The sequence below is a fragment of the Elephas maximus genome, chromosome 3 (assembly GCF_024166365.1).
Source record: "Elephas maximus indicus isolate mEleMax1 chromosome 3, mEleMax1 primary haplotype, whole genome shotgun sequence".
Taxonomy (NCBI): domain Eukaryota; kingdom Metazoa; phylum Chordata; class Mammalia; order Proboscidea; family Elephantidae; genus Elephas; species Elephas maximus.
In genome coordinates this window covers 211,763,658-211,785,734 of record NC_064821.1, presented here as the reverse complement: position 1 = coordinate 211,785,734, position 22,077 = coordinate 211,763,658, and the positions used below count along the sequence as shown (strand labels likewise).

Genomic DNA, 22,077 nt, shown 5'->3' with positions numbered 1-22,077 from the left:
GTGACAGCTCTCTCAGCAGGGTCCAGAAAGCTCCAAATGTCCTGTTTCCATCTAATTCAAGTCAAAACTCACTGCTATTGAGTTGATAATGAAATACCTCACCAGGCCTTTCTTCCAGGTGTCTCTGGGTTAACTCAAACCACCAAATTGGATTAGGAGTCAGGTATAACTGCCCCACAGGGTTCCCAAGGTTGTAAATCTTTACAGAAACAGACTGCCACATTTTTCTCCCTTGGAGCAGCTGGTGGGATTGAACTACCGACCTTTCAGTTAGCAGCCGAATGCTTAACCACTGTACCACCAGGACTCCTTAATTAAAGTCAAACGACCTTTAAATCATCACAATAATATTGTTGACAGTTTTAGGCCTCCAGATTCCATCATTAATCCCATGACCATTTGGAAAACCTTACTGTATGGCATGTTAAGCCGATTTTCCTCTAACCACAGGTGGGTGGGGTCTTTCACAAGGGCATTTGGGAGGTCATAGGGCTATGAAAGGAGCATGGGTGGTAAAAGCGGTTTGTGATTGGCTTCTGACCTAAAGGTTGGTGGTTCGAGCCCACCCAGCGGCTCCATGGAAGAAAAGCCTGGTAAACCACTTCCATAAAGATTACAGCCTAGGAAACGCTATGGGTCAGTTCCACTCTGTAACACATGGGGTCGCCGTGCGTTGGGGGCTGACTCGGCAGCAGCTAGCAACAACAACAGCAAGGATATAAAGGGAAACACAGAGAGAGAAAGTGGGGCCTATTCAAAGACTGAAAAATAACCCACTTTGAAAAAGACCACCAGGCCTGTGAATACGAGCCATAGTAGATCAGTCCGAAGAATTGAAGCTGGGGAGGTTAGTGATTTCCAATGGTAGGTCAGATGGCAGGCTGCAGGCTCACGGGCTGCAGAAGCTGACTAATCCCAAGATGACAAGTCAGGTAGCAGGCTGCAGGCTCACAGGCTACAAATCCCAAGATCGGCAGGTAAGGTGAGGGCTCAAGTCCCAAGAACCGGAGGTCAGATAACGACGAAGCATATGCATGATTCAGAGCTAGCAAAAACCAGTGAGCTTTGCCAGAAAGCCCAAATATATTCAACCACGCCTCCGAGGAAACTCCCTTTCAACTGATTGGCTACTCATCATGGAGGTGATTATATCATTACATAACTGCTGTCATGGATTGAATTATGTCCCCCCAAAATATATTACGTCCCCCCAAAATATATATCACCTCCCTAAACCAATGTAAAGGGAGTTTCCCTGGAGTGTGGCCTGCATCACCTTTTATCTCTCAAGAGATAAAGGGAAAGGGATGCAAGCAGAGAGTTTGGGACCTCATACCACCAAGAAAGCAGCACCAGCAGCAGAGAGAGTCCTTTGGACACAGAGTCCCTACACCTGAGAAGCTCTTCTACCAGCGGAAGATTGAGGACAAGGACCTTCCTCCAGAGCCAACAGAGACAGAAAGCCTTCCCCTGGAGCCAACACCCTGAATTTGGACTTGTAACCTACTAGACTGTGAGGAAATAAATTTCTCTTTGTTAAAGCCATCCACTTGTGGTATTTCTGTTATAGCAGCACTAGATGACTAAGACAACTGCCAAACTACATCATAACTGCCAAAACACTGAGAATCATGGCCTGGCAAGTTGACACACAACCTTAACCAGCACAGCTTGTAAAATACAGAATATTACCTGTAAGTACTGTGTTCCTTTAAAAAATCACCTATACAAGACCAAAGGGTCAACAATTACTTTAAAACAAAGAGGAGAATGTTGGGGGGCGGGGGGGCAGGGAAATGAGATGAATGGAAATGGAACAACCAGAATAGAAATAAAAATGTCCATACGTTGTGAAGAATGTAACCAATGTTAGTGAACAATTTGTGTTGAATCAGAACCTGAACTGATGTGCAAATCTTCACTGAAAACACAAAATATTATTTTTAAAAATTGTTATTCACATTTATATTGATTTTGTATCACATATTTAAAATTCAAACAGTTAAATATTAATTATCTTTGGAGAGTTTCTTGAGATTCCTTAAGACAACTGGACTTACTAACAGCACATCCCATAGGGTCCCTGCTGACAGGTTCTGCTGATTCAAGTACACTTATTATGGATTGAATTGTGTCCCCCCAAAATATATGTCAACTTGGCTAGGCCTTGATTCCCACTATTGTGTAGTTGTCCTGCATTTTGTGCTCTGATGTGATTATATTATGTATTGTAAATCCTAACCTCTATGATGTTAATGAGGCAGGGTTAGAGGCAGTTATGTTAATGAGACAGGACATGATCTACAGGATTAGGTTGTATCTTGAGTCAATCTCTTTTGCGATATAAAAGAGCAAAGCGAGAGAGAGGAGAGGGACCTCATTACTACCAAGCAAGAAGAGCCAGGAGCAGAGCACAACCTTTGGATCATGGTTCCTGCACTGAGAAGCTCCTATACCAGGGGAAGATTGATGATAAGGACCTTCCCCCAGAGCCGACAGAGACAGAAAGCCTTCCCCTGGAACTGGTGCCCTGAATTCAGGCTTCTACCCTTCTAGACTGTGAGAGAATAAGTTTCTGTTTGTTGCTATCACAGCACAAGATGGCTAATGCAACGCTCAATTTTCTAGTTGCCTTTTAACTAGGTCTTTTTACTTTCTTTCATCTTTCCCTTAAAACCCAGATTGACTCCAGTCAATTGTTTGTATCTCTTGATATAGAAGTGGAGACATTATGACATGTTCAGCCTCTCGATCCCCATGTGCTTCCTGTATTGGGAGAATTTTGTTTTTGCTGTTATTTTTATGTCCTTCTCTAGACTGACTTTCCTGAGCTCACCTCCACATGGTGATGCTGTCTGTTTTTTGTTGTTTTGCTTTGTTTATAACAACCCACTTTGGGATCTGATCAGATTATACTTTTTATGTTTTTCTCATTTTTCCTTCAAGTCCCCATGGAAGTCTGTTCTTAAGGAATGGATACGCAATTATCAGTTTGAAAACATCTTTTCCGTTTGTTTTTTAAACTGTTTTCTTTATTCGTTGACCTTTCATTTGTATAATTCTTTCCTAAAGTTAAAAACAAAAAATTTATTTTTCGTCATTATTTGCTGCCCTGGAATTTTCATTTGGACAAGTGTCCTTAAGGCCATCTCGTTTCTGTTTCTTAACGCCTCGCTGGTGGGCTGAGTGTATGGGATCTCACCCTTCCTGAAGTATCATTGCTGTCAGGAGCCACGCCAGTCCTTAAAATAACAGTGGACACAGCCTGAGCACTCTCCTAGTGCTGAGGCTCTTTCTTCCGGATTATTTATTACAGCGCCAAAGACATACACCTGAATAAGGGTTAAGAGTTTATGGAACACTTTCACATATTTTATTTCATTTAATTCTCACAAGAATCCTGTGTGGTAAACTGGGCAAAGATTCTAATTCCTCCTTTAAAATGAAGGGACTGTGGGTCAGAGGTGTTAACTGATGTACCGTAGGCCACGTAGCTGGTAAATGGAACCAGGACCTGAATAGAGCCTTCTAACCCCCTTCAAATTTCTAAATTTAACGCTTTTGCAGGAGAGCCCTGAAGAATGAACTTTACAAAGGCTCTTTAGGTTTTCCTATTCGACCCAATCTACTGACTAACCACTTAAAGACTAGATTTGCCCAAGCACATGTGAGGATGTCTGCTTTGGGTTCCCCAAATGAAGTGAGATTATGCATCCTGCTTTGTGCAGAATCAGAGCAGAAGCAATGGGCACCTTCTGTATAGGCTGTTAGGTAACCAGTGCGGTCCTGGACTAAACTTGGTACACTAAAAACCATTGAATTGTACAGTTTAAATGGGTTGGTTGTGTGGTATGTGAACTATATCTCAATAAAGCTGTTTAAAAATTGTGACCTAGAGAAATTTAAAAAGCAGAACTTGCTTCGGATGTAATATTGCTGAGTGATACAAAGGTTAAGAATTATTTCCTTATAAAAGGGCCACCATTTATTGAGCCCTGATTATGTAGTAAGCACTTAACATGTATTCTCTGGAATTCTTTCAGCCGCCCTACCAGGCAATTGGAGCCCCTGAGTGGCACAAATTGAAAAGGAACACATTCAGAGGCACCTTGGAAGACAGGCCTGGTGATCTGCTTCTGAAAGGTCACACCCTTGAAAACCCTATGGAGAAATTCTACTCTGCACACACATGGGGTCACCATGAGTTGGAATCAACTTGACAGCAACTATCAACAAAAACAACTAAATGCTTAATATTTTCCCAGTGTTAATGTTGAGGAAATTTTGTTGCTGAGTCTCAGAAAATGACATGTCGATAAGTATGAGAGCTCGGAGGTGAGCCTGTGCTCTCAGAGTGACCGGCTAGTTCTTCCTTACTCTCTGACCGAAGTTAAGTAAACTTAAGATAATACCTCAAAGTGACATGTATTATTAAAGACAGAGATTTCATTACTAAAACATTTTTATCTATTCATTTCCTTTCTGAATTCTTTTATTGCACAGTGTCTTAGGCTGGTTTCTGTACAGAATCAAAACCAGTGAAATGTGTATATCTATACATACACAGAGAGACAGCCATAGCAAAGACATGGCTCACACAGTTGTAGAGGTTGGAAAGTCCCAGGTCTGTGGGTCATGCTGGAGACGTCTCCTGACTCAGGTAGCTGCAGGGGCTGATGAACTCAAGATCGGCAGGTAACCTGCTAGCTGAAGTCCCAAGAACTGGAGATGCAGGATACAGTGCAAGAAAATGCCCACGAGCTTTGCCAGAAAGTCCACATATATTGGATGCTGACCACATCCCCAAGAAAACTTCCTTTCAACTGATTGGCCACTCATAGCAGAGCTCATCATGGAGGTGATTACATTATATGAAATCTAATTATGGACGTGGTTACATCATTACATAGATACCAAGCTACATCATAACTACCAAACCACTGAGAATCATGACCCGGCCAAGCTGATACACAACCTTAACCATCACAGTCCACCCCTTGTCAGCCTGGCACCTGTACACATCTCCTTAAACCATACATAATCTCTGAATAAAGATAATTATAAAATCATACTTGAGCCTAACATGATATAACTAACATGCATACAACCAAAAATGCACTAGCCCTGTTTACATCTTATATTTTATAAGGGAAAAAGCCAAAAATATTTGATGCACACATACAAGGAAGAAATACTCATAACAATTACAATATTCATTTCTGCAACTGGTCACATGGTCGTAACCAGTATTTAGCGCTACCTTCTTCCACCACTCATTCTGTATTCCCTTTGCCCTCAACAAGTACTTCAGCTGGTTGTGGTTCTTTGCCTAGTAGGTGACACAAAACTTCATTCCTGAAAGATCTGGGCCATTAGTAATCATGTTGGAATTGGGTTGCTGTAGTTTTCCATTGACTTTAATCACAGGGCATGGTAGTACTAAAAGAGGCCCTAAGGCATAGTATTTTTTTAGCTCCATTATATAATATCAACCCAATTTCCTCTTGGTATCATCTAGAACCATCTGTACACCAGCACGAGTTTTCTCTTCTTCAGTCAACTGATCATAAGGGGTTCCCCATAAGGCCAAAGGTGCAGACTGGGAGTTGGAGGGTGATGTGACAGGAGTGGACACTGTGGATATTTGGGCCACTTCCTGTTGCAACTTACTTGTGCCTTCAGATCCTGCTGGGGCCTGATCTCATATATACCACTCCTATTTAATGACGGACTGCTGCTGTGCATGTCCAACTTTATAGCTCTGTGGGTCAGACAACACCCAGATCATGATGGGCAACTCAGGCCACATGGTGATTTGGTGGCCCGTGGTTAAGTGTTCAGTCTCTACTAAAGCTCAGTAATAAGCCAAAAACTGTTTCTCAAAAGAAGAGTAGTTATCTGCAGAGGATGGCAGGACTTTGCTCCAAAATCCTAAGGGTCTGCATTGTGATTCATCGGTGGGGGCCTGCCAAAGACTCCAAACAGCATCTCTGCCACTGACGCTTCAAGCACCATTGGATCAGCTGGAAAATAGGGCCTAAGTGGCAGAGCAGCTTGCACGGCAGCCTGAACCTGTTGCAGAGCCTTTTCTTGGTCTGGGCCCCACTTAAAACTAGCAGCTTTTTAAGTCACTTGATAAATAGGCTGGAGTAGTACACCTAAATGAGGGATATGTTGCCTCCAAAATCCAAAGAGGCACACTAGATTTTGTGCCTCCTTTTTTTATTTGTGGAAAGGACCAGATACAATAACCTGTCCTTCACTTTAGAAGGAATATCTTAACATGCTCCACATGACTGGACTCCTAGAAATTTCACTGAGGTGGAAGGCACCTGAATTTTTGTGGGATTAATTTCCACCCTCTAGCGTGCAAATGTTTTACCAATAATTCCAGAGTCCTTGACACTTCTTCCTTTCTAGGTCCAATCAGCACAATGTTATCAATATAATGGACCAGTGTGACTGCTTGTCAAAGGGAAAGGTGATCAAGGTCCCTGTGGAATAAATTATGATATAGGCTGGATAGTTAATATACCCTTGAAGTAGGACACCGAAGGTGTATCGCTGGCCTTGCCAGCTGAAGGCAAACTGCTTCTGGTGGTCATTCAAAACAGGTATGGAGAAAAATCATTAGCCAGACCAATAGCTGCATACCAGGTACCAGGAGATGTATTAATTTGCTCAAGCAATGAAACCACATCTGGAATAGCAGCTGCAATTGCAGTCACCACCTGTTCTCCAAGGACCATCTGCTTTTTGCACAGGCTAAATAGGGAAGCTGAACGGGGATGTAGTGGGAATCACCCCACCCACGAATCTCCAAGTGTTCCACGGTGGCAGTAATCTCTGCAATCCCTCCAGGAATGTGGTATTGCTTTTGGCTAACTATTTTCCTAGGTCGGGCCTTTTCTTACCATAATAGCCTTTACTCCACTTGTCAGGGATCCAATCTGGGGGTTTGGTCAGATCTGAGTATTATGCATTCTGGAACTGGGGAAATCACTACAGGATGGGTTCAGAGACCCACTGGACCCACTGAGAACCAAACCTGAGCTAAGACTCCATTAATAACCTGACCTCCATATGCCCCCAATCTGACTGCTCGGCCACAGTGACTTTTTGGGTCTTCTGGAATTAGCATCAATTTAGAGTGAGTATCCAGTAATCCCTAAAAGTCTGGTTATTTCCTTTTCCCCAGTGAATAATCACACTTGTAAATGGCCATAGATCCCTTGAGGGAAGGCTAGGAGAAACATTAACAGTATAAATTTTTGGCAGTGTAGTGGGGTCCTTCCTCAAGGGGACCCCAGCCTCCCATTCATTCAATGGGTGCGGGTCTTTAAACTTGCTCAGGTCTGGGAATTGATTGAAGGGCTGTGACTCTCTATTATGGTGATTTGAGTTAGACTGCTGTTCACTTGATCTAGAATTCTTGTGGTTGTACAGACCTAGTAAATATTTAGTAGATTTCCCATTTATTTCATTACTAGGTACTTTTTTTTTTTTTTAAGGTACACCATGCCTAAGTAGCCAACACCTAAGTCCAAACAAGTCAGGTTATCCTGATTACTGCTGTGACTCCACTGTCCATTATGGTACCCACACCCATCTTGTCTTTGTCGATTGAGTGCCGCCACTTGGCCCCTACCACCATTGGGTCTGATCAGCACCACTGTAGTTAGGTGTCTTAATTCAGTTACAGCAGTTCTCACTGTCAAATCTGACTTACATAAAATAGCAATGACAGCAGTCTTCAAGGATGCTGGGGCTCCCTTCACAAATTTCATCCTCACCATCGTGGTAAAAGACGTGTAATCTGGGCATTCCACGTATGAGTCTGTGAGTTCTATCCTGATAAATCCACTCTAACATGCCAATTTCCCTAAGGTTTTCAATTCCTTCTTCTATAGCATACCAAGGCAGGTCTGGCACTTCACCTTGATTTAGTGTGGGCCACCACATAATCCATGCTTCAGTGAACCAACCAAATAAACTACTACATCCTTTCCTAACCTCTTGAGCTGAAACACTGAATGAAGAATCTGTGCTTAGTGGGCCCATATCAATAAACTCAGACTGATCCATCTTTATGTTCCTTGTACCATTATCGCACACCCTTAATAGCCATTCCCACACATATTCCCCAGGTTTCTGTTTGTACATATTATAAAAGTCAAGCAGTTCTTTTGGAGTATAGAGTACCTTCTCCTGCGTCACATTTTGTACTTCACCTTTCGGAGCTTGCTGGGACTTAAGCATAGTTATAAGTCTAGAAGCAAAAATGGGTCCTGAGGATATGTTCTGAGGACATTCAGCAATGTCTTATAAGGCGTCTACCACAGGAAATTCCTAGGCAACGACTTAGCCACCTCCCCAGGGGATGACTCAGACAAAGGCTCTTCGGACACAACTGGGCTAATCTCACCAGAAGAGGTGGAGAAGCTAATTGTTTTACTGAAGAGGCTGGCTCAGCAGACAAAGATAGAGTCATCTCTTCAGAGGAAAGCGAGAGGGCTGCTTCTGTTGGCAGGAGTAATTCAATGGAATTTAGGGGCTCAGTGCCCCCAGCTTTTTGATTATGTGCCCAAATGTCTCCATCCCAAGTTTCAGGATCCCATTTCTTCCCAATCAATGTCCTCACTTTACCTTCAGGACCATTTGAGGCTGGGAATTCCATTGGCATTGTAATTCAGTCACTCTTTTGATGCTTATGATAAGGCTCTGGGTTTGGTTTTTGGCAATATCAGCTATGTTACTACAAGAATTAAGGCTTTCTTTCAAGGCACAATTGGGAACTTTGAGGAAAAACATCAGCTGTGGACACTCAGATGTCTTTGTATCAATGACCCATGAATGTCCTCCCGGAAGTTACATCTACTGCAGATTACCTGTTGACATAGCTCCATAACAAGCTACCAATGCATCCCAGGCTACTTTACCACAAAAAGGTAGCCAGCTTGTGGTTAGGGAATTCAGAATAATTTTACTATTAGCACCAGCAAGAAATAATTTAAAAGATTGTTGTTGTGGATGGGTGCTGGCAGGTCGATTCTCACTCACAGCAACCCTATAGGACGGAGTAGAACTGCCTCACAGGGTTTCCTAGGCTGTAATCCTTACGGGAACAGATTACCCAGGTCTTTCTCTTGTGGAGCTGCTGGGTGAGTTCAAATCACCAAGCTTTCAGGTAGTAGCCAAGCACTTAATCTGCCAAAAACAAAAACAAGTAAATAAATAGAAACCAAGTACACAATGCAGCAGCAGAAGTTAATTATAACTTTGGGTTTTCGTTTATATCTTTTCCTGTCATTGCTGGCTTTAATGTTGATTCTGCACTCTTTCTGGAAACTCTCTTCACCCTGGTTGCAGCAACACAGACATTGCCTAAATCTATTGCTGCTTCTCGCATTGCTCCTCCTTTGACTCACCACCAGTTGCCATGGAGTTGATTCCGACTCATGGCAACCCCATGTGTGTCAGGAAGGAACTGTGCTCCATAGGGTTTTTAATGGCTGATTTTTCTAAAGCAGATCACCAGGCCTTTCTTCAGAGGCCCCTCTGGGTGGATTCAAACTGTCAACCTTTCAGTTAGCTGCCCAGCCCATTAACCATTTGCACCATTCAGGGACTCGTCCTCTGACTTACCCGTGTTCTTTTCCTCGTTCGGCTCCACATATGAGTGCCCCAGGGCTCTTCCTACAGGTCTCTACCTTTCTCACAGTACGCACAATTGCTCGGAGTTCATCTGTGGTAGAGTGCCTCCAAGATGGCCCCCAATGACTCCGCCTCCTGGTAGTCACACCTTCTGTAGTCTCCTCCCACACTGTACCGGGGTTCCTCTGTGAGACCAACAGGGTGAGGCAGAATCTCAATTCTGAGATTAGATTTTAAAGTACTGTGGCTTCCTTCTTGAACCCCTCATGCTCTTTCTCCCTCTGTTGGATCACTCATTTGAGAAGAAGCCATGTTGAGGGCAGCCCTGGGGAAAGGCCCATCTGGTGAGGAAGTAAAGCCTCCTACCAACAACCACTTGGAGTTTGGAAGTGGATACTGCCATCCCAGCCCCACACTGAACACCTTGATTGTAGGGTCCTGAGAGACCCTAAGCCAGAACCCCTCAGCTAAGCCACTTCAGGCTTCCTGGCCCATAGAACCTGACAGCAAATGCTCAGTTTTGAGGTAACTTGTTATGTAGTAATAGGCAAAATACATCATCTATTCTCATGTCTTCAACTACAAACTCCAAATTTAATTTTCCAGCCCTGATTCCTTGCACACCAATCCCGCTTTCCAACTGCCTGAACGTCCTGCCAAAAAACAAAGCCATTTTCTTCCTCTCAGATTACCTCCCATCCCCACCAGCTCTATTTCAGCCCTTTCTGAACCTGTTCCTCCTCCCAAATTCCCTACTATCTCCCTCCTAGACATAGAGCCTGTATCTGCTTTCTTTGACTTTCTCACCTTTGCCCTTGTGTGAAGTAAGTTGCTGGTTTTGTTGTTTCTGCCCTCAGAGTGTCTCCCAGTGTTCATCACCTCAAGAGCCTTTCTTTAACAGTGTCCCACAGGCTGTCCTAGTTCTGATCTCCATCTCTTCCCACATGTTCTAGATCCTCCCGTCGAGCTAATCTTCCCTACTCCCTGTGTTCGTTCTGTCCGTTGCCTACTCAAAAACTCATAGTGAATCCCTACTGCTTAAAGAATGGAGCCCCAACCCTGGTTCACTGAAAGATATCTGGCCTTGAAGCCAAAAGACCCAAGTGTGTGTCACAGCTTTGTCACTTGGGTAAGCTGGAGGACCTTAGGCAATTTATTTCACCTCTCTGAATCTCATGTTTCCTATGGTCCACAATTATTTCACTGTCTACTGCAAAGGGTTGTTATCAGGCCCAAATGAGAAATGAATGCAAAGCACTACTCAAATGCAAGACATCTTGAAGTACTCACTCCCACCACAAGTGCCAAGTAATTAGAGGATTGGAAAGGGTTGTTAAGATGTCCTGCACCATCTCTGACTCCAGGAAAGCCCATTTTCCTCGCACTGCTCTCCAGCCTCTCACTTTCCCCACCCAGACCTACCCATTCCTCAGTGTTCAGCTCAGTCTTGTTCTAATGGACCCCTGCTCAAAGGATTCAACACACACGCTCCCTTCTGTCTTCATAACGATGGTGGCAAACAGATTCCAGATTGTTCTTGAATCATTTTCTATGCATTACTCTTAGCACCTCAACTACATTGCAAGCTATACAGTACTTTATATTTTAGAGAATGATTAATACTTTTCATGGACTGAGTGCCTACTATGTACCAGGCATTGTGCTGTGTACTTTATGTACATAAAGCCGTTGTTGTTGAGTCAGTTCTGACTCATGGTAGCCTTGTGTGCACCAAAGTACAACTGGGCTCTATAGGGTTTCCAAAGACTGATTTTTCAGAAGTAGATTGTCAGGCCTTTCTTCCAAGGCAACTCGGGGTGGACTTGAACTGCCAATATTTGGTTAGCAGCCAAGTATGTTAGTCATTTGCACCACCGAAGCAACTCAACTTTATAAACACAACCTCTTTTTAACCTCGCTGCAGTCCTACAAGGCAGATGTTCTCACCCCAGCTTACAGGTGGGGAGGTTGAGGTTCACAGAGGACTCACAATTTTCGCAAGGTCACACACCTAGACAGTAGTGGAGCCAGGGTTCAGACAGATGACACTCTGATTGGGAACCTCATGCTCTTCTTCTGTGCGGTGTGCTTGTCCTGCCCCCAGTATGGACTGGCCTTTGGTCAGGTGGCCATTGCTGACTCCTTAGCCATTGACTTGGAGTGTACACTCTGCCAAAGGCCAAGGGGGGAATACAAAAAGAGAAAAATAAACTGAAGGGGAAATATGAATAAAATGTAATATCTGAGAGCTATTACCTTTTTTTTTTTTTAAACAGTGGACAAACTTAATGTGTTTATATGCTAAAGGGAAAGAGCCAACCAAAACGAAGGGCTGCAAGTTTTCACGATAATAATAGCTGACATTTATTGAGCACATCCGTGCGCCAAGAATAATGCTAAGCACTTAACTTGGATTACCTCATAATCTTTCATAACACTTATAAAGTAGGCACGATTACTATCATAATATTTAACAGATGAGAAAAGTGAGGCTCTGTCCAAGGTCACAAAAAGAGTGGTGATTTGAACACAGGGGTCTGCACCAGTGAGCCTGGGAACGCAGAGGTGGCCAGTGTCCTGGTATGAGAGCCAAACTCCTGTTTAAGGTGCTCGTAGGAAATGCCAAGTGCTTCCCTTACGTTAATTATGGCGTTTACGGTACCCCTCAGGTATATATAGCCTCATCTTTAAAGTGAGGAAGCTGAGGCTCAGCGGTGAGTGACCAATCAACGTCTTCATCTTGTCTCTCTGCACACACTGCATGAGTGATGATGAATGTGGGGATCTGAACTCGATGGCAACTAACAACAGCAACAACCTCACACATACTCCTCATTTGTCTTTTACAAAAGCTTTCATCTACTAGTAACAGAGAACCTGGCTTAAATAGATGGAGAATACTTTTCTCATTTAACGGGAGGCCTGGAGGTGACCTTCTGGGACTGGTGCAGTGACCCAACAGTGTCATGAAGGATCCAGGCTCCTTTGACCTTCCACTTCACCATCACGATCATGTTAGTCTCTCACCCTCATGGAAGTCACCTCTTGTTGCAAGACGGCTGCTCCAGATGTCACATCTGTGCATAAGCCTGGAATAAGGGGGCGAGGAAGAAGCATGCACCAGGGACATCTTCACTTCTTTCAGAAAAGTAGAAGCTTTTCCCATAGACCTTTCCTTGGCCAGAACCATGTCACTTAGCCATCCCAGCTGCAAAGGAGAGTGGGAAGGCAATAATTTAGTTGTTGCAGCCTGTCTGTAATGGAGGTGAGCAAGAGAGCAGGGGATTAGAGATGGAAATCCAGTTAGCCAAGTATTGTTATCAGTGTGGGCACAGAGTACTATTTTCATCTCCACTTCACTGATAAGAAAGCTAGTGTGTACAACGATTACCCAGTCATAAAGGGGCAGAGCTGGGGCACAGATCGTGTTGGCTATGCCACTCGGCCTCCCTAAACCCTGCTTCAGAAAAGAGGACGTCAGAAAGAGGAAGAAGCTGGAAACTTTACAGCAATGGAGAAATAGACTAAACTGGTCACTTTTTTTTTTTTTTTAAATAATTTTTATTGTGCTTTAAGTGAAAGTTTACAAATCAAGTCAGTCTCTCACACAAAAACCCATATACACCTTGCTACACACGCCCAATTACTCTCCCCCTTTTTTTTTTTTTTTAATGAGACAGCCCACTCTCTCCCTCCACTCTCTTTGTGTCCATTTCGCCAGCTTCTAACCCCCTCCACCCTCTCATCTCCCCTCCAGGCAGGAGATGCCAACATAGTCTCAAGTGTCCACCTGATCCAAGAAGCTCACTCCTCACCGGCATCCCTCTCCAAACCATTGTCCAGTCGAATCCCTGTCTGAAGAGTTGGCTTCAGGAGTGGTTCCTGTCCTGGGCCAACAGAAGGTCTGGGGGCCATGACCACCAGGGTCCTTCTAGTCTCAGTCAGACCATTAAGTCTGGTCTTATGAGAATTTGGGGTCTGCATCCCACTGCTCTCCTGCTCCCTCAGGGGTTCTCTGTTGTGTTCCCTGTCAGGGCAGTCATTGGTTGTAGCTGGGCACCATCTAGTTCTTCTGGTCTCAGGATGATGTAGTCGCTGGTTCATGTGGCCCTTTCTGTCTCTTGGGCTCGTAATCACCTTGTGTCCTGGTGTTCTTCATTCTCCTTTGATTAAACCGGTCACTTTTTAAACCAGTGATTTTATCATAGGATATCTCTATTCTTATCATTTAATCCAAAACCCCATTATTCCACTTTTATAAATGTGTGAAAACTAAGCCTTAATGGTATTGATTGAAGCGGTGTTTATAATAGCAAAACACTGGGGGAAACCCTTACTTTCAATAATAGGTGATTAGTTGAGAAAACCAGCACATGCCATGAAATAGAAAAGTCAGAAATAAAATCTCAGGAGAATATTGATATTTACAACATTTTGCTAAATGAAATAAGTCATAAAACTGTATGTACAATGTGATCCTTAGTTGTATTTTGTATGTAAGAATCTAGATATTAATATACCAAAATGTTCACAGTGATTGTATTTAGGTGATGAGAATTTTGGTCATTTTTATTTTCATCTTTGTATTTTTTTGTAATATAATTTAACTTTTTAAAGTCAGGTGTACTGAAGTATGATTTATATCCAGTAAAATTCACTCTTTTTAGGTGTATGAGTTTTGTCAAATAGAAACAGTTACGTGTACACCACTATGATGAAAGTACAGACTACTTCCACTGCCCCCGAAAGTTCCCTCATGCCTCATTTAGTAAATCCCTTCCCCTACTCACTGACCCTCGGCCACCGCTGATTGCTATGCAGCAGTTTTTCTTTTTCAAGAATACCATATAAATAAAATATATAGGATGTAGCCTTTTGTTTCTGGCTTCTTCAGTTAGGGTAACGTTTTTCAGATTCATCCATGTTATTGCTTGTATCAATAGTTCGTTCCTTTTTATTGGTGAGGAGCAGGCCCCAGTAGGGATGTACCATAGTATGTTTATTCTTTCACCAGCTGGTGGACATTCGGGTTGTTTTTACTTTGGGACTATTACTAACTTGCTATAAACAATTATGTGTAGGTTTTTGTGTAGTCATGTACCTTTATTCTCTCTTGGGTTTTCTCCCAACCTAGCACTGCTAGCTCACACGGTAAGTGCGCGTTTATGAGTGGTTGCACCATTTCACATTTCCGCCAGTGGTGTATGAGAGTCGCAGTTGCTCCACAGCCTCACCAGCACTTGGCACTGTCAGGGCTTTTTTTTTTTTTCCTTTCTTTCCTTTTTTTTAGTAGCCATTGTCTTAATTACCTAGTGTTGCCATGACAGAAAAATGCCACAAGTGAGTGGCTCTAAAGAACAAGAATTTATTTTTTCACAGTTCAGAGGCCAAAAGTTTGTATTCAGGGCATGGTTCCTTGTCAGAAGTCCCTGGAGTCCTTTGGTACCCTCTGGCATTCCCTGACAGCTTTCTTTCCCTTGTGGGTGGCTCTGGGACTATTCAGCCCTTTTGTAACTCAGAAATGCTTAGGTTTAGAACTCAGTGAAAACACCACACACGCACGGCTTGGGTCAGGCACACCTTAGTCCTTAAAGTAAGAACAGGGGGAGTGGAATCCAAGAACCTCATATTATTGTGCCAACAATAATATGAAAAAGAAGTAAAACTGGCATTTCAAACATAATTGAAAACTTAAGGGAAAGAACTGAAATCTTAAGAAAATAATAAGACATAGGGTGGTGCAAATGGTTGGTGCTCCATCACTAACTGAAGGTTGGAAGTTTGAGTCCACCCAGGGGCACCTTGAAAGAAAGGCCTGTGGTGACCTACTTCCAAAGAATTAGCCACTGAAAACCCTGCGGAGCACAGTTCTATGGTGACACACATAAGGTCACCATGAGTCAGAATCAACTTGATGGCAGCTGATTTTATTGAAAAAAAAAAAAAGAATAGGCAGATTTGAAAAATAAATACAACTCCTAAAAATAACATACATGGTCAGTCTAACCAGAAACTCAGGTATAGGTTAAATAGCAATCAGATATACATGAAGAGAAAGCTGATGAACCAGAAGAAAAGTCAAAAGATGTTGCCAAGATTTGGGCGTCAGAGAAAAAAAGTGACAGAAAGTATGCGGAGAAGAGCTGAGAGGGGCTCTAATCAGTGGTTCCTTGGCAGCTTTGTTTTGGTTTGTTTTGGACAGGAAGGAAACTATTGCAGGACAAGAAGTCCTTTACTTTGGTTTTTGAGTGAAAAAGGAGAATTTCACAGGTAAAAGTCTGAAGAGGGAATCTGTGCTTTAAGAATATCTGTGTGCAATCCCATGCAAGCAGGCTCCTTTCTCAGAGGATTAGGATTAACACGAGGTGATCAACTGTGAAATAGTTGTTGTGGAAGGAGATGTGGTGGGGGGTCAGGGCTCTGCTGAAGCACTCACTCCTCAAACGTTAAGGGGAAGAAATTTTCATAAATCTTCATGGAAGAGCTAAGACTTGAATGGTGGTGACACGTGATGCTCGAGTTTAATAGAAGAGAGTCTAACCTGTACCTGGGTGAAACCCAAGTGTTTATCTACATCAAGCAAAACAGTTATGGCGGAAGTGGGAAAGTTATGGTCATATTGACACTCCTTGTTTTTAAATCATACTCCTGTTTATTTCTGTCACATCCGGAGTCAGTTTACGGTTGGCGGCTGCTGCCAAATGCAGGGATCCAGTTTCCGTGGTGAGGCCAACTACAACTGCAGGCAGGATGCCGAGGGAGCCGTTAGTCTTTTCGGAGCTGACTTATCCCTTCAATTAGTGCAGCACAGCAAGTATCTCATCAAAGTGTCCATTTAGAAATAACAGAAACTTCCGGTGACCGGCCAAAGGCAGGAGGCACTGAGGCCTGCGTGGAGGCCGGGGCCTTCAGGGAGAGAACCTGTTTACAAAAACGAGTCTGGGGCTGCTTTTGAGTCATCAAGCAACAATTGCCTTCAACTAGTCTTTCTTATAATAAAATGAGAAATCTTTCCAGATTTGAAAAGTAGATTGGTAAGAATTTTAGCTGCATCTTCTGGGAAAGCTGTTTTCTCTCCTCTCCTCGCCCCTTAAATAGCGCATACTGTTCAGAATTCAAAACCTGCCGGCTACATTGCCAGGATAAACAAGGCTTTGTGGCTCTAAAATGAGCCCTGTCTTGAAAGCTGATTTAGTATGGAAAGAGGGGTGAAGGGGGAGGAAGAGGTGTTCTTAAATAAAAGGAATATGGGCTTTAAAAATAAACAGTGAGACTCGAGATTCCTGGGTTTTGTTCCTGGCACTCGTATTTACACAGGCAACTTTGAAACCCAAAACCAAATCCATTGCCATCAAGTTGATATCGACTCACAGCGACCCTATAAATACTAAGCCAAATTGGCCAAGTAAACAGTTGGGTGCAGACGAAAGCTCAAGCGTAAAACCCATTAAGAAATGGGAGTCGGGCTATGTTTACAAAGACAAATCTTAGAAGTCAACACGCGCTTTTTGGGAAAGCAAGATAATATAATATTTGGGCGGAAAAACATAAGCTTTTTCAGGAAAGCCAGGAAAAAAACTGACACTACTTGAGGTAAAGACGCTGAATAAGAAAAACGTCACATTAATTAAAGTAGAAGAATAGGAAGTTAGATATCAGAAATGAAAGGAAATTATTGGCTTTGCTTCACGAGGGGAGCCTAACATTTGTTTGAAATAGAGGCTTAAAAACCCTGCCTTCACAATGCTGAAGACGCCCCCCAACCCCAGAAAAGTAAGAGGAGAAATCAGAGTTTCAGCTTCAAGGAGAGGAAACCGTTTTGTGCCTGCCGGCAAAGACTGAAGGGGAGAGGGGAAAAGTTTCAAAACAAATAGATTTTCCCAGTTTTTCTCATTGAGTTCATTGAGCTAATAAGATTTTTCCATTAAGAAATTATATTTTTTATAATGCTAAAAGATTTTTTTTTAATTCTTTTTATAGACAGTCTTTGACTTATAGTTGTTTTAAATGTTTTGAAACATAGTTCTGGTGATTACAGGAAGGTGTGAAAATTAATAGTGTTTTTAAAATTGTATAATTTGATGTAAAAGAATCAATGGTAAACTAAGTATTTCTTAATAGTACATCATTTCCAAATCCTATAAAAGATTAGTCTATCTCAGGGCTTATCAATCTCCGCACTCTTGACACTCTTGGGCCAGATAACTCTTTGTTGTGGAAGGTTGTCCTGTGTGATGTAGGATGTTTAATGGCACCCCTGGCCTCTCCCCACCAGTTGCCAATAGCACACAACCCCCATTCCACTACCCACCCCATGGGATGACCAGGAATACCTCCAGGCACTACCAAATGTCCCCCTGAGGAGCAAAATCAACCCTAGTTGTGAACCACTGGAGTCCCGGAGAGGTGCAAAGTGTTAATGGGTAAGGCTGTTAACCAAAAAATTGGAGGTCCAAGTCTGCTCAGAGGCACCTTGGAAGAAAGGCCTGGCAATCTACTGCCAAAAAATTGGCCATAGATAACTATGGGGCACAGTTGTACTCGAACACGCATGGGGTGTCCATGAGTTAGAGTAGACTCAATGGCAACTGGGTTTTCGAACCACTGGTTTATCTTAATAGTGTTATGATAAATTATTTAAGATTCACCTTATTACTAGAGCAGAAATAAAGTAAGCTTGTTTGTTTAATTAATATCCTCAACAATGGAGTGTTTGTGACAAAGTAACTATTTTGAGATAATGCATATAAAGTACCCAGCACTGTGCCTGGCACTGCTTAAGGGCTTAAAAATGTTAGTTATGATCATTATGATAAAGGAGATGGAGAGAGGTGAGGGAGGAAAGAAGGGTGAGGGAGGAGAAGGGTGCAAAAAGAGTGAGAAAACGATGAGCTCAGGGCAGACTCTCCTTGTTGGAAACCTCCCAAATCAGCAGTGCTCTGACTCTGACTTGGCACTAGCTCCGAGCGAGTGAATGGAAAAAAGACATTGGCGAGTGGAACAGTCAGCTGGGGGTAAAAGGATTTGATGGGATTTTGAGAAACTGTTAGGTTTTTCTTGTTACAATCTCTTTCTATACAAAGGGCATTTCCTGGCAACAATGAATATTTACTTGGCCTTGTGAAAAATTTATATCCATCAGGCCAGGAGGATTTCTTTTCAGGACAGATTTAGAGAAAATAGGCGCGATAGTAAGGAGCCCTGGTGCCATAATGGTTAAAGCCCTTGGCTGCTAACTGGAAGTTCAATAGTTCAAACCCACCAAGGGAGAAAAGACCTGGCGATCTGCTCCTGTAAAGATTACAGCCTAGAAAACCCTACTGTATTTTACAGGGTTGCTACAAGGTCACTGGAAACCCTGGTAGCATAGTGGTTAAGAGCTACAGCTGCTAACCAAAAGGTGGGCAGTTCAAATCCACCAGGCGCTCCTTGGAAACCATATGGGGCAGTTCTACTCTGTCCTATAGGGTCGCTATAGGGTTGCTATAGGGTCGCTATGAGTCGGAATCGACTCGACAGCAACGGGTGTGGTTTTTTGGTACAAGGTCACTGTGAGTCAGAATTGACTTGACGGCACACAACAACAACGGACAGTGTACTAACACAAAAAGTTCGCCAATCATATGGAGTAAAAGACCAGTAACAGGTGGGACGAAATTTAGGAAGAGTGGGGTGGAAATACTGGAGCCCTGGTGGCACAGTGGTTAAGATATCAGCTGCTAACCAAAAGATTGGCTGTTCGAATCCACCAGCCGCTCCTTGGAAACCCTATGGGACAATTCTACTCTGTCCTATAAGGTCACTATGAGTCAAAATCAACTCCATGGCAACAAGCTTGGTTTTTTTTGGGGGGGGGTGCTCCACATTTTCATTTTGCATTCCAAAAAAAATTAAATTTGTTGCTGTCGGGTTGATTTCAACCCATAGCAACCCTACAGGGCAGAGTAGAATTGTCTCATAGGGTTTCCAAGGTGCGGCTGGTGGATTCGAACTACCAACCTTTTGGTTAGCAGCTGCCCTTTTAACTACTGCGCCACCAGGGCTCCTCATTTTTGCATTGGACCCCAGAAATTACGTAGCCAGCCCTGCTGACAGAAAAGTAGGAACAACAAGAAACAGGCTGAGTAGTGACTTAGATTTCTGAGATTATGACGCTTCTTTGTAAGGAGATATTAAGCACCTATTTCCCACCTCTACTGACTACGGAAACAGAGAAAACAGACTCAGTTTAATATGGTGGTGAAAATACGGCAGATATTCCTCTGCAGTCATCACCACTCCTCAACCTTGAATCAAAGAGGAAAACGGTGAAGGGAGGAATGAGAAAGAAGGGTCCCAAAAGAGGCGAGGAGGGTGCCTGCCACCGAGGAGATGTTCAATAAGTATTTGTGACTGAATAAGTAATTGAATAAATGACTCAATGACTGAATGACAGGTAGAAGGATCGCCTCAAGATATTTATTTTTAAATAAGGATTTTTTTTTAATTAAACTAGGATTACGTAAAATAATTCATTCATCAATGCAATATGAGGTTTGTTTCGATGTGGTTTAGCATACAACCTAATGTCAGGCTTGGGGTTACAAAAGTTGAATCAAGTATGATCCTACCAACCCCAGACTATTGGTCAATTTAGAAGAGAACTACAAGGTTGAGATGGGGAGGATGTATGCAGCAAGGGGCTGATGGACCAGAGAAAAAGCCTGGTATTAAAGAAGAGGATACTGAAGATGAGCAGAGAGAAAGTCAGCAACAGAGCACAGGTTTGGGTTTTTTGGTTTTTTTTTTTTTAAGTTAACATGAAGCACGACAACAAGCTCTGTGAGATAATTCTCACACTATGCTTGACCTTAGTGGCTCAGTGGTTAAGAGCTTATCTGCTAAACAAAAAAGGTCGGCATTTCCAAGCCTCTGGCCACTCCTGGGAAACCCTGGACCTTACCAAACTCAAACTCCTAAGCTCAGCATATGGGGACCCCTATTATAAGATAGGTGTTGAGAATGTGCCAGTGCTCCAAGGCAGAACAGCTGCTTCCTGCGAATGCGACAGGTGCAGACACCCGTTCTCAGAAGGGCACCACACTTGGTTGAAACCTCTGTGTTGCTGTATTGAAATTCTTAATGATTTTACCTCTGAACTTACATTCCGTAAGCGAAGTTCAGTGGGACAGTGGAGCAGGCACTTGAGTAGAACGTCCACCATGCCTTGCCACCCTTTGCCTGTACCATTCGTAACATATTTAACTTGATCTTGCCTTGAGGTTCAGTGAATGCCCTCACGTCACAGGTCCGCCGGAAGTCTGTGCTCTTGTTCCAGTTCGACAGTTCTACAACGGAGTTAGCAGGGGTGTCGGTAGCCCCAGAAGATCGCACTTTGCGTTAGAACCAGGACCGGCTTCCAACTCAGAAAGAACAACCCAGGAACCCTACCGTGTCCTTTCTTACTGGCATTTATTTTCCTGTGTCAGCCAACCGCTTATGCCAAAAACGATGACATAGAGGAAAGAGAGAAAGAGGGCCACTCCTAGTTCATTTCCCTCTCCGTCCTTCTGACTCCTCAGTAAGCTGAAGGTAGAGCGTGTTGGGAGAATGTGCACACTGTCGATAAGTGAGACGAATTTTGTGCAGCATCTTCATTGTTCTGGTAAGAATGAAATACATACCCATCTACAAGCTATAAAATGTGAATTGTATAATTTAGGTGATTCCACATACAAGTTAAATGCTTATAATTTAGGTGATTCCACATACAAGTTAAATGCTCTTATATTTGCATTTAAAACTAGCATTGCACAATATAAAGTTGAATGGTAAAATTCATTTTAATGATTTAAAATTTTAATTTTTCTTTACTTGGAATGATGATTATCCCTATTATGCTTTATGACTAATAAAATTTTTTGAAGAAAAAATATATTAGTACTTTAATGGCACTTTCCTCCTGCTTTTTGTCCAAGGTGCTCCACATTTTTCATTTTGCATTCCAAAAAAAATTAACTCCGTTGCCATCGAGTTGATTTTGACCCATAGTGACCCTACAGGACAGGGTAGAACTGCCCCATAGGGTTTCCAAGGAACAGCTGGTGGATTCAAATTGCCGACCTTTTGGTTAGCAGCTGTATCACTTAACTACTGCGCCACCAGGGCTCCTCATTTCTGCATTGGGTCCCAGAAATTATGTAGCCAGCCTTGCCGATAGAAAAGTAGGAACAACGAGAAAGCAGGCTGAGTAGTGACTTAGTATTCTGAGATTATGATGCCTCTTTGTAAGAAGATATTGAACACCTGTTTCCCATCTCTATTGACTATGAAAAACAGAAAACAGACTCCGTTTAAGTACCAGAGATTTATTTATAAAGGAAAACTGCCTTAGCACAAGGTGATGTAGCTTGACGTACAGATCCGGCCATTACTTTCGTAATG

The 22,077-nt window shown here is 42.9% G+C and overlaps 1 long non-coding RNA gene across 1 annotated transcript; it reads right to left on the bottom strand.

Moving 5' to 3' along the window:
• Positions 1 to 1,845: 1,845 nt before the first annotated feature.
• LOC126073944 (uncharacterized) lies at positions 1,846 to 21,456 on the bottom strand. The gene is made up of 3 exons (XR_007516886.1): positions 11,666 to 21,456; positions 9,646 to 9,839; positions 1,846 to 9,207 (listed from the first exon to the last, which is right to left on the bottom strand). It is a non-coding gene; the product is annotated as an uncharacterized LOC126073944 (long non-coding RNA).
• Between the last annotated feature and the right edge of the window lie 621 nt (positions 21,457 to 22,077).